Source organism: Crocuta crocuta, unplaced genomic scaffold, assembly GCF_008692635.1.
Source record: "Crocuta crocuta isolate KB4526 unplaced genomic scaffold, BGI_CrCroc_1.0 scaffold83, whole genome shotgun sequence".
NCBI lineage: Eukaryota > Metazoa > Chordata > Mammalia > Carnivora > Hyaenidae > Crocuta > Crocuta crocuta.
Window position 1 is genome coordinate 3,180,435 of NW_027529638.1, and position 12,209 is coordinate 3,192,643.

At 35.2% G+C, this 12,209-nt stretch overlaps 1 long non-coding RNA gene across 3 annotated transcripts in view; it reads right to left on the bottom strand.

The window, feature by feature from the left end:
- LOC144230105 (uncharacterized) overlaps positions 1-12,209 on the bottom strand; it is a 136,071-nt gene that overhangs the window by 40,963 nt on the left and 82,899 nt on the right. For all 3 annotated transcript variants that reach the window (XR_013334693.1, XR_013334692.1, XR_013334694.1), the window contains one exon: positions 3,852-3,909. This is a non-coding gene — a long non-coding RNA (uncharacterized LOC144230105). The remainder of the gene's footprint in view (positions 1-3,851; positions 3,910-12,209) is intronic.

Consider the following 12,209-nt stretch of genomic DNA (forward strand, 5'->3'; position numbering starts at 1 on the left):
GTGGCATTGGTATACAGTTAAATTTTGTAGGTCCCCTGGAGCCATCACTAGACTAGTTACACAACTTTTTATCTTCTGAGAAGTAAGAATGTCCTTTTCAAGATGAAGACTATAGACTACTCTTTCTGCTTCTCTTCATATCCTAAGTAAACCTAAACTAAATAACTTAGATTGTATCGAGGATCAACCAAATGTGTGGTGGGTTGCATCCCATCGTCCTCTGCCTATCCTTCAAATTCGCCTACTTGCTATTAGTGTCAAGAATTTTTAGATAGTTTTAAGTTCTGTAAGTGTACCTGCCTATACCTATATCATGTGTTGGTATGGTAAAACTCTAATTTTTTTTTTCTATTTTAACTCATGATATTCTTCATCATAAAGATACTTGATTACTAAGATGTTTGATGTGTGTATATCAGTGAACACACTTTGTAGGTGCCAAATGATTAAAGCTAAAATAAAGCCCAGCATAAAATACAAAATGCTAGCTGATATCATAGGAGGCATACACAGGTTATACTGCACAGTCAGTTTAAGGAACCAGTTAGAAGCCGTCTATTAACTACAAAAGAAGAGAGAGAGTTTATTTTGTATTCTTTTGTTTTATTATTATGTTTTCTTATAGAGAGAGCATAAGGTTGGGGGGCGGGGGTACTAAGAGGTAAATGGAGAGAGAATCTTAAGCAGGCTCCACACCCAGCACTGAGCCTGGATTTTTTTATTTTCAATTTCACATTTAAAAGTGATAAGAGGATCCCTTCAGAAATATTGGCACTAAATTTGATAAAACTGGTAAAAGTACATTGATAAGCCAACTTATTTGATGGATAAAAGAAATAATGAATAAATTCACAAAAGAAAAATTAATAAAAATATTAAATGTTGTTTTATTTTATCTATAACCAATGAAATATAAACTAAATTTTCTTCTTTCTAATTGACACAGAATTTTTACAATTTTGAGTAGGTAATTCAAAATAGATTAATATGTGCTTATTGTATAGAGTTAAAAATTATAATATCAATATGAATCTCCTCAATATAACCTACGTTGTATTCTTAACAAAAATTGTTAACCTAAATCTAATCATTAGAATATAATTAGAAAAATCCCAATTGTGGAACATTCTGAAAGACAATCCAGTCCTTGGTTTGGACTCTTCAAAAATACAACAATCCTGATAAAATAAAGACAGTGGGACTAAAAATATTCTAGATTTAAGGAGGCTATTTAGACTTTTAGTCTTTTAATCTAATAATAACTATATGCAATGTGTAATTTTTGATTAGACTCTGGATTGAAAGGAAGAAAAGGAAAGAAGGAAGGAAAGGGGTAAGGAGACAAAGATGGAGAGAGGGAGGAAGGGGGGAGGAAAACTATATAGCTATATTAAGGGTATTTGGGGGACAATTGAGGAAATTTGAACATGGCCTAAATTTAGAAGCTATTATTATATTCATTTCAAATTCTGGGGAAAATAGTATTGAGATTCTGTAGGAATGAGACACATACCAATATGCCTAAGAATAAAATATCATGGAGACTCTTAACTATAGAGAACAAACCAAGGGTTGATTGATGGAGGGAGATGAGTGGGAGATGGGCTAGATGGGTGATGACTATTAAGGAGGGCATTTGTTCTGATGAGCACTGGGTGTCATCTGTAAGTGATGAATCACTGAATTCTACTCCTGAAACCAATATGCACTGTATGTTAAGTTAAATTTAAATTTAAAAAATAAACAAAACATAATGATGTCTGCAACTTACTTTCAAAGGGTTTAGCAACAGTAACAACTGATTTTTTTTTAATTTTTTTAATGTTTTATTTATTTCTAGGACAGAGAGAGAGAGAGTGTGTGAGCAGGGGAGGGTCAGAGAGAGAGGAAGTCACAGACTCTGAAACAGGCTCCAGGCTCTGAGCTGGCAGTCAGCACAGAGCCCGATGCGGGGCTCGAACCCAAGAACCGGGAGATAATGACCTAAGCGAAAGTCAGACACCCAACCGACTAAGCCACCCAGGCGCCCCAGTAACAACTGATTTTAATACAAGCCATGATTATAGCCTAAATGTCCACATTGAAATCTCTATATAATGAGGTCATATATATTAAAATATCATTATTCTTTGAGTTCTTATTTTTCCCTCAGAAAACATGGGGAGTTTAAGGGTCACTTTTCTAGAAGGTTGCTTTTTCAAAACAAAAATAATTTTAATGTGATATTTTTGAGATATAAGAAGTGCCAAAGAATCACCAAACCTAATGCAAAGCCCAATAAGTTTCTAAAGTAGCAAACCAATTGCTTACTGATAAACTCTTTCAGATTCAAGGATTCCATGCAGACAAACCCACTGGCAAATATGAGATAAAGAAACACATGATTTCTTCAAATGCTAGCTTCTATTATCAAAACAAGAGCTGAGTAGGAAAGACAGATGTGAGAGCGTTAAAGCCAGGTACGTACTATACAGTTTAAGGCCAAAATAATAGATTTCAAGACCCTTTCAGATATTCTGGAATAGGTTCAGACACTAAGCACTTATCAGCTAACACTTTACTGGCAAAAATTCAAGAAATATTCAAGAAGAGTAACCATGAGGGAGGGAAAATAAAGTAGTAAGGCATAAAAAGTCATGAAGACAAACTTTCCCTACTACCTTTTTTTTTCTAGGGTCAGCCCCACACCCACATAAAATTCTCTCTGGATTCCTTTTCATTGTACACTAAACAATGATCTCATGTCATCTTTGGCATATGTGCATAGGTTACTGATTTGTTCTATCTCCCTGTTGCCAAACAATAGGAAGAGTAGAGAGAGTTGAGTTGCAATGTCTTAGGTCTACAAATGGGACCATTTGGAAAGGCAGTTTTCCTGTGGAACCTGTCTTCTCTGACTGAAACCTATTCAATAAGACTGTTCATTCCTGACCTCCTGCCCCCTTGACACTGATCTGTCCTAAAGAGGATGCCAATATATTGTCTGTCAAATTTATATTAGAAAGCCATAGCATAAGGTCCCTATTTCTATATTGCACACAATGCTTTATGTCAAAGTTTGATAAACATGAAATCACATTTTCAAAGGTTAAAAAAACAAGTGTCAGTCAGTCAAAAATAGTTGACCACTGTGAGTGTCTCACTGGTTGACCTTGAACTCTTCCATGACTCTGAGGTCAATGATATGTCATTAGAGGATAAATTTCTTACAGATTTATAAGCTCATTTCTTTGACTATGATCTTGCCATTACAGACAATTTTAAGTTGTCCATCTTCAAACACCTACCTACTGAAAGAAAACATAAAAGCTATAAAGGGATCAATCTTCTTTTCAGTTGTGCAGAGAACTAACAATTTTCATGCAATGAAACTGATGTTAATAGGAGTTATACATGCATATCTACAAGACAAAGAACCCAAAGATTTCAATAGAATCTAAGACTCAATAAAAGAGAGAAGAAGGTAGAAGAAAAACAAAGAAATGTTCAGTATTTATCATAGATTTCTTTTCTACCTCTATTTTATTTATATAGAATAGAAGAAAGTTAGCAGGTAGAATTATGCAAGTATCTTCAAAGGTCTGATAGAATTGTGAAGCTCATCTTTTATCATGGCTTTTATTATGGCTTTGGTATACCATTTAAATATTGCTCTTAGATTGATTATATGCCACACACACACACACACACACACACACACACATATATATCAATTAATGCTACATGAGATTGTCAGGGTCAGTTTTTAATATCAAATACTAAGGGATTTAATACAACCCAAGACAGAGTTACTCTGTTTAGATGATAGAAAGTATCATGTACGATTAATTACTTTCAAATGCAGTTCTTACCTAGAAATAGTGTTTTGTTATATAGTTTTTGTTTGTTTGGTTGGTTGGTTTCGTCTACCTGAAAAAGAAAGAAAGAAGAAATAAATTTGCATTTCTCTTTCTTCACTTTCTCCAATATCAAAATTTGGAGCAAGCAAGCGAGATTTTAAACCCCCACAGATCTATTGCAAACGCTCATAAACGATTATAAAGAACATCCTTTCATTTCCTCCATTTTTTGGAACATTAAAACTTAGCTTATCCTCCCAGGAATGCACAATAGATGTAAAATATATCTTGGATTTTTCTCAATTATGATTTAAAAGAAAGTGCTATCCTCAAGGGTTGTGCAGAAGTACATGGGAACAACTTTAAGCTTCTGTTCCCAAATATTTCTTAAGCTATGTGTTTCAAATGTTTTTTAGCCATGTGATGTTCTGTACTGTGTCTTTCATATTAGCTGAAGTGTGACTGAAAATAATGCCAGGCAGCTTTATTATTTAGCCAACACGGTTCTGTAACCCATTTGAGTTTCCAACTCAAATAATCAACTTCATTACACTTTAGTGTCTATGTACATTTCCTTACTGCTGTTTGTTAAGACTTGAGTAAAGATGACCACTGAGGGGAAGACAGCCCTTAAACCCTATACTTAGGAACTTCAGACTCACATCTACTTGCAGGAGAAATACATGACAGATCTATTGTTCTGTATTAGCAGGACATTGTCCCAGGATATGAACACATGCAAACTACTCAGGAAGGCCTTTGAATATTTAAGGCAAGACACTAGTGGCTCATCCCAGTGGGAACCACAGAAAAGGGGAACCTGATTAAATTTAATGTCATTGTCACTTTTTTTTTCATTGCGAAGAATTATATAGGTAGCCATAGCTACCACACTGTTCAGACAGCATGACCACAATATTCCCCCTCAGAGGTTGGCGTCAAGGGCTGAATTATTCACTCGAAGAATGTGATTCATTGCTGGATGTGGTTCTTACAAGATTAAAAGAGTCATCAGTATATAAAATGCACATACACACTCTGGGGGCAAATGTAAAACAAACCATTGCAACCTTTTGATCACTGATATTCTTGGGCATTCTAAGAATAATATGTTAAAAATTGTAAATACTTATTCTTTAGTTTAATTTGGACTATGAGTTCAGTTTCTTTTCCTTTTTCGACATTTAAAAATCAACTTGAAGTTTAAAAGTTTTATTATAAACTGTTGGAGCAGTTTAGAATGAGATTCTCTTCTTATTCTTACTCCCTTTAAAAGGGAAGTCATTGACTCAATACTAATCATGCTCCTCTATGGTATGCATACCATCTCTGCATAAAAACTACTAATTTACAAAAGATTCATTGTTCAGGATTAGCAAATAAGCATTATAATAATCTAACAATGTTTACCATACATACCAATGTCCTTTATCAAAATGTAATTTCTCTTAAGTCTCTAAACTTACAATTTTTCTTATCTTAGGTAAATATTTTCAAGTGTGCAGAATCATTTCTAAACATATATTTCACCAAGTTAATTCAAATAAATATGTTTTTAAGTGAGATCATAACTTCACACAGTTTTTACTTGTCTTATCTAAACAAATAATGTTATCTCTTGCAGAAGAGAAAACATACTATTATTTTAGCCATCTATGCTAAATCCCTTACACTTCTTATCTTTTTTACTAATAACCAGGCCCTGCTCTTTAAAAGGCAATATAAAAGTGAATACTAGCTACTGCATACGGTAGTCCACCAAGGAAGTACTTGGTGGCTTTTGATAAACTCAGGGGACTAGTAACAAGCTCTCACTTACAGAATGTCAGCTCATCAGTTCAAACTCAGTCTATGCAGGCCTGACTGAAAGCCGTGCCACCTGAGTGTCACTCACTGGAGTTTATAATATGAACTGGAGGCAGACTCAGTCTGATTAATGGTGGACACAAGTCTACAACCCAGCACCCACCATCATAATTGGCTCCCTCGTTTGAAGTTTCAGGAGACTGAATGAGCAATGGAATTTGAACTACCAACTCATTCTAGTCTGACCAGGGAAAGATGAAGGCTCCCTGGTGGGGCTACTTGGAGAAGCTAGTAATACTGCTATTGTGTCTTAGACCTGTCCTATAGAGAAATAGAGAGCTTTCCTCTGTACAAGTACACACTTACTCCACCTTTAAAACACCAAATAATTCATTCTGCATATACATGGTTTAAGTAATGTTAAAATAAAATAACAATGTATTGAGCCTCTTTGTTTTAATCTTCTTTATTTGTTAAACTTAGTAACAATTTCATTAAAGAATATTGATTATATAAGAACTTAATTTGTATTAATTAAAGCCTGATCACATTATCTTCCAGTAGGATTTTTTTTTTCTTTGTGTTTGCATCTTTGTTTTTTTTTTTTTAATAGTTTATTGTCAAATTAGTTTCCGCATAACACTCAGTGCTCATCCCCACAAGTGTCCTCCTCCATGCCCATCCCCCCCTCCCCCCACATCCATCAGTCCTCAGTTTTTGTCAGCATTCAAGAGTCTCTCATGGTTTGCTTCTCTCCCCTACCCCCAGTAGGATTTTATTTGCTGAGATGAAATCACATTTAGAATTTTCTTTTTTTTTAAATCTTATTCCACAGTATGAAAACACGCTAATGTCCAGAGATCATAATCTCTTTCTATTTAAAAGAAAACATCTGTGTAGATTCTACATATTGATTATTTAAATTAGATGCCTACAGAGATATCACTTTATTGAGAGTTGGGTTGATTTACCATAGAATTTATGAGAAGACAACTGTAAGCAGAAGAAGCTTTGGAGATGCAACTTTGCCCCTGAAATACCAATGGATATTTTCCTCGGTGAAATGTTAAACAATGTGCCTTCAACAATAAACTGACAATGCTTTTCCTGAGGCTTGTGGTGTGGTCACGGTGTTGATCTTGTCTTTTCTTCTTAATGTGCTCCCATACCAGAGACACTACAATGGTCATTCACAAAAACTACAGTACGGAGAAGTTTAAGATGCTTCTTCTGTAATGTTTCTTTCTTCTATCTGCAGCTGGGGGGTTACAGCTGGTGTCTTTTTTTTTTTTTTTTTTCCTTCTTTTTTTTTTTTTTTTTTTTTTTTTTTTTTTGTTACCTGAATGGATTTCCGCTTCTTAACTGTACCAGCTTGCCATTCATTGTGATCATAGATTCAATCAGAATATTTTAATGTCCTTTGGCTTCCGAGTTACCTTTCACCCTTCAAATAGTTTTAAAGTTAGTTTTGCTAATTGTTGAATACTTTTCTATTTAGTGTCCTCGGTTATATTCCTTGATAATTATCCAAAACCCTCTTATATAATAAAATGACAAATACTTACAAATAAAAATGAGAAAGTTTTTAATTAAGGTCTATATGTACAGAATATTTTTTTTCAAAAAGCTATTAACAGAACAGAAGTTATTAAAAATGGGATTATTCAGTCTCAGACAGTTTTCTCATATTGCATCTGAGTATCTTTATGGCAATTACAGAAAAAAAGAGAAAATTAGGCATAAAATAACTACAATTAGGCTCTATGCTTCTTAGTCTACATTCTATCTACTACTAGCAATGGAAAAGACTCAGTTCAAGGTCACTACTAGGATTGCCCAAAAGCAGATATTGACACAACCATAAACTTGAGTATTTCTAATGACTCTGTGACCTTTGTTGTGTCCTTACTATGTATTACACACTATACATAGTACTTTACATTATCATATTAATTCTCACATTATTAAACCTATGAAGTGAGTTCAAATATGCCCATTTCACGAATAAACTAGTGACTAGATGGGCTAAGTAAATTGCCTAAGGTTCATAATGATATAGAAGAATTCACCTGCCTGATTTCAAAACTTTTGCTTTTAAATGCTATGCTTTACAGCATTTCCATATTTATATACACAATTGGATATACATCCGCTGTAAATTTTTTGTGATAAACTGCTATTCAAATATTATCCCTTGGATAATCTCCCCTGACATTTCTTAATATTGGCTTCATTTTGTTTTTTATTGACAAGCTTTACACCTACCAAATAGGTGATATTGGGTATGTCATTTTATCTTTCTGAATCTCAACATTCTCATCCCCAAAACAAATTAAAGGAACTAGATAAGCTTTTAAAAGTCTGTATTAGTTAGCTTCTGCTGCATAACTGACTATGCCAAACTCACTCACTTAAAAACCAATCGTATATTAATAGCTTATGATTTTGTAGGTGAGAAAGTTGGGTGGAGCTTGGATAATGGTTCTTCTGCTGATCCTGACTGGGTTCAATTATGTATGTGGGGTAACCAACTATCTTAGCTTGCCTGGGACTGAGGCAGTTTTGAGGGCATGAGATTTTCAGTGCTAAAACTGTACAAGTTCTGGGTAAACCAAGATGAGTTGATCACCCTACATATATCCGGGGTCAGCTGGTATGGAGAGTGGCTAGAAACAAGAAAGTAAGTGAGCTACAAGTATGATCATTCACAGACTCATGCACATAGTGGTAAATATAGGATTCCCCCGAGAAACAAGAGGGGCAAGTCCCAATGAGCAAAATCTCTACTTCTATTACATTAGCAACGATCCCATGGTTCAAAGCAAACCCTATGGCCCTGATTCAAATAATGAAAGAATAGATTCCATCCATCTCTTTGTGGGAGGCTATACAAAGTCACACTGTAAAGAAAAAAGAGGTATATAAAGAGACATAAAGAATTTGTAAGCATTTTTACAATTCTGTAGTAACAGAATATTTCTTGTCCTAAAATAGGATTCTTGTGCTCATCAACATCCTCTGTCTAAAAGCATTCATGAGAGTAACAGAAGTTCAGTGGCAGAAGTTGTTAGTCTATTGTGGCTATACTATATCCTGAGTTAACCGTATGGCTAGCTAACTTGTCCAAGGACCACTTATCCCACTTGGTGAGTAAACTGGGACCCCTTAAGTGAGAAACAGACAAGAAATAAATTTGCAGTGATAATATTTATGTCATCTTTCTTCTCTTAACTTCTGTGAACAGATTAAGTCTGCAGAGATATTTAAAATCAGGATTATGTACACTGAGTAGCATTTTTATGTAATTTCAGCTGTGCATTAAAAGGTCCCCAAAAGGGTCAGCAAAGCAAGACAATCTAAACTGAGGGCCACCTAGTAATAATTGTTTTCCATTTAAAAAAGGTATTTTGTGTTACCTAACAGATTATTGTAATGGAAGGGAAGCAAAAATAATATAAAATCAGGGAAGGGGGACAAATCATAAGAGAATCTTAAATATGGAGAACAAACAGAGGGTTGCTGGAGGGGTAGTGGGAGGGGGGCTAAATGGGTAAAGGGAATTAAGGAATCTACTTCTGAAATGATTGTTGCACTATATGCTAACTAATTTGAATGTAAATTCAAAAATAAATGATTAATAAAAATAAAATAAAATAAAATAAAATAAAATAAAATAAAAATAAAAAGATCTTTGTGAAATGAAGGAAGGAAAAGGAAATGAGTTTTTCATAAGGGAAAATACACCATATTATTTTTATTAAAAATGTGTAAGTACATGTGTACCATGTATCTATACATGTATAAATTCATGGATATTGTATATATAACATATATCTTTTTTCAAGTTTATTTATATTGAAAGAGAGTGAGAAAACACAAGTTCGGGAAGGGCAGAGAAAGAGAGAGAGAGAGAGACGAAGGGAGAGAATCCCAAGCAAGCTCCACACTGACAGTACAGAGCCTGACACAGAGCTCAAACCCATGAACCATGAGATCACAATCTGAGCCAAAGTCTGATGGTTAACCAACAGAGCCATCCAGGCACCCCACATATATCTTCTTTTTATATTGTATTTGTCTTGTAATTTATTTTATATGTAATACAGAAGTTAGGCAGATAATACAAATGAGTGAAATTAAAGAAATCACCTGGTGCATTAAAAAACAAAGAGTGGTGGGGCGCCTGGGTGGCTTAGTCGGTTAAGCGTCCAACTTTCACTTAGGTCATGATCTCGCGGTTCCTGGGTTCGAGCCCCGCATCGGGCTCTGTGCTGACTGCCAACTCAGAGCCTGGAGCCTATTTCAGAGTCTGGGTCTCCCTCTCTCTCTCTGACCCTCCCCTGCTCAAACTGTCTCTCTCTCTCTCTCCTAGAAATAAATAAAAATAAAAAAAAACAAAAAACAAAAAAACAAAGAATGGAGAACATAGTGAAATGCAAACAGACGTCCCATTAAGAGAAAGAAACTATTACTAACTTCTCATACTAGCTAATTAGTTCCAAATAGAATTGAGACCTAATGTTCCTTTTTGTTTTTAAAAAGTGAGAAATATATCATTTCTCATTTTAAAAATGTTGAAAACTGAAATTTTTAAGAAGAGTTTTTAATAGTACAAACTAAACAAAATACAGCCAGGCTGAATTCAGTCAAAGCCACCAATATCCAACTTTCATTTTAGTTGTTAGTCTGGATTATTTCCTAATCAAAATATGCAGTTAGGACAAATATTTGGGGGAAATTTACTGGTCTGTGAGTTTACCAGTTATGGTGTATTTGTTATCTATTGCCATTTAAATATTACCAGAAACTTCGCCTCTTAAAATAACACATTTATCATCTCACCATTTTAGTAATTTAGAAGTCCATGGTGTGGGTAGCTCCCTGCTTAGGATCTCACAAGGTTGAAATCAAGATGTTGGCTGGGGCTCCACTCCCATCTAATATTCAGAGTCCTTTTCCAGGTTCACTGGTTATTAAAAGAATTCAGCTCCTTACAGTTGTAGGACTGAGGTCCTACTTTTTTCCTTGCTGTCAAGTGGAGCCATCTTCAGCTTCTGAAGGCAGCCCACCTGCCTGGCATAGGTCCCGCTCCACAACATGGCAACTTGCTTCTTCAAAGCCAGGAGGAAAATCTTTCCATCTCTTGTAAGAGTTCACCTGATTAGGTCAGACTCCTCCCAAGATGTCTCCTTTGATTAACTCAAAGTCAATTGACTAGGGATGTTAATTACATCTGCAAAACCCTTTCTGCCGTGTAATGAAACATAATCACAAGAGTAACATCCTATCATATTCCCGAGATCTGTTCACATGCAAGGGGAGGGATTAATTCGAATGTGTACACCAGAAGATGGGAATCTCAAGAGCCATCTTAGAATTCTGCCTACCACATACAGGAAACACTAGTTTAGAGAATTATGATTCTCTAGATTAATACACATACATGGAACATGTTTTGTGCCCTAATCCGCTTAAGAATTACCTTTACCAAGACGTAATATTTCTAGTCTTTTGTTGTGTCATTTTCTTTTAATGAAAAATAATCTAAGACACAGTCTTTTGAAAATCATTTCTTCATGTTTCATAGAAATAATTGTCCAAATTATACTCTACGATCCTTTTAAGAAGCTCCATATGAGGAATTTCTTTTAATAGTTGCTAGGATATATTTTGCTTTCCCTGAAGAAGTGAAAAAAAAAAAAACAAGAAACAAAAACAGAAACAAAACAACAAAAAGACTCCTTCTTACACTAGAAATATAAATTGTATAAATTGACTTTATCTTTCTCTTCCTTTTGACTACCATGAAACATATTGCCAGATTTAAATGGGCCTTTATTGTCTGTATATAGTTGATGGAGAGTCTTTATTTATAAATTTGTATTCATATTTTTTTTACAGCTGGTTTTAATTCTTAATTTTATTTTTTTATTTTTTTCATGTTTATTTCCTTTTGAAAGAGAGAGAGATAGGGGCGCCTGGGTGGCTTAGTCGGTTAAGCGTCCAGCTTTCGCTTAGGTCATGATCTCGCGGTTCGTGGGTTCGAGCCCCGCGTCGGGCTCTGTGCTGACTGCCAGCTCAGAGCCTGGAGCCTGTTTCAGTCTGCGACTCCCTCTCTCTCTGACCCTCCCCTGCTCATGCTGTCTCTCTCTCTCTCTCTCTCTCTCTCCTAGAAATAAATTTAAAAAAAAAACATTTAAAAAAAATTTAAAAAAAAAGAGAGACAGAGATAGACAGAGAATGAGCAAGGGGCAGGGGGCAGAGAAGGAGGGAGACACAGAATCTGAAGCAGGATCCAGACTCTGAACTGTCAGCACAGAGCCCAATGCAGGACTCGAACCCAGGCAACCGCAAGATCATAATCTGAGCTAAAGTTGGGACACTTAACCAACTGAGCCACCCAGGCACCCCTTAATTTTATTTTATAAATGTTTATTTACTTATTTTTGAGAGAGAGAGAGAGAGAACAAGCAAGAAAGAGGCAGAGAGAGAAGGAGACAGAATCGCAAGTAGGCTCCGCACTTCACGGAGCTTGAACTCACAAACTGTGAGATCATGAACTGA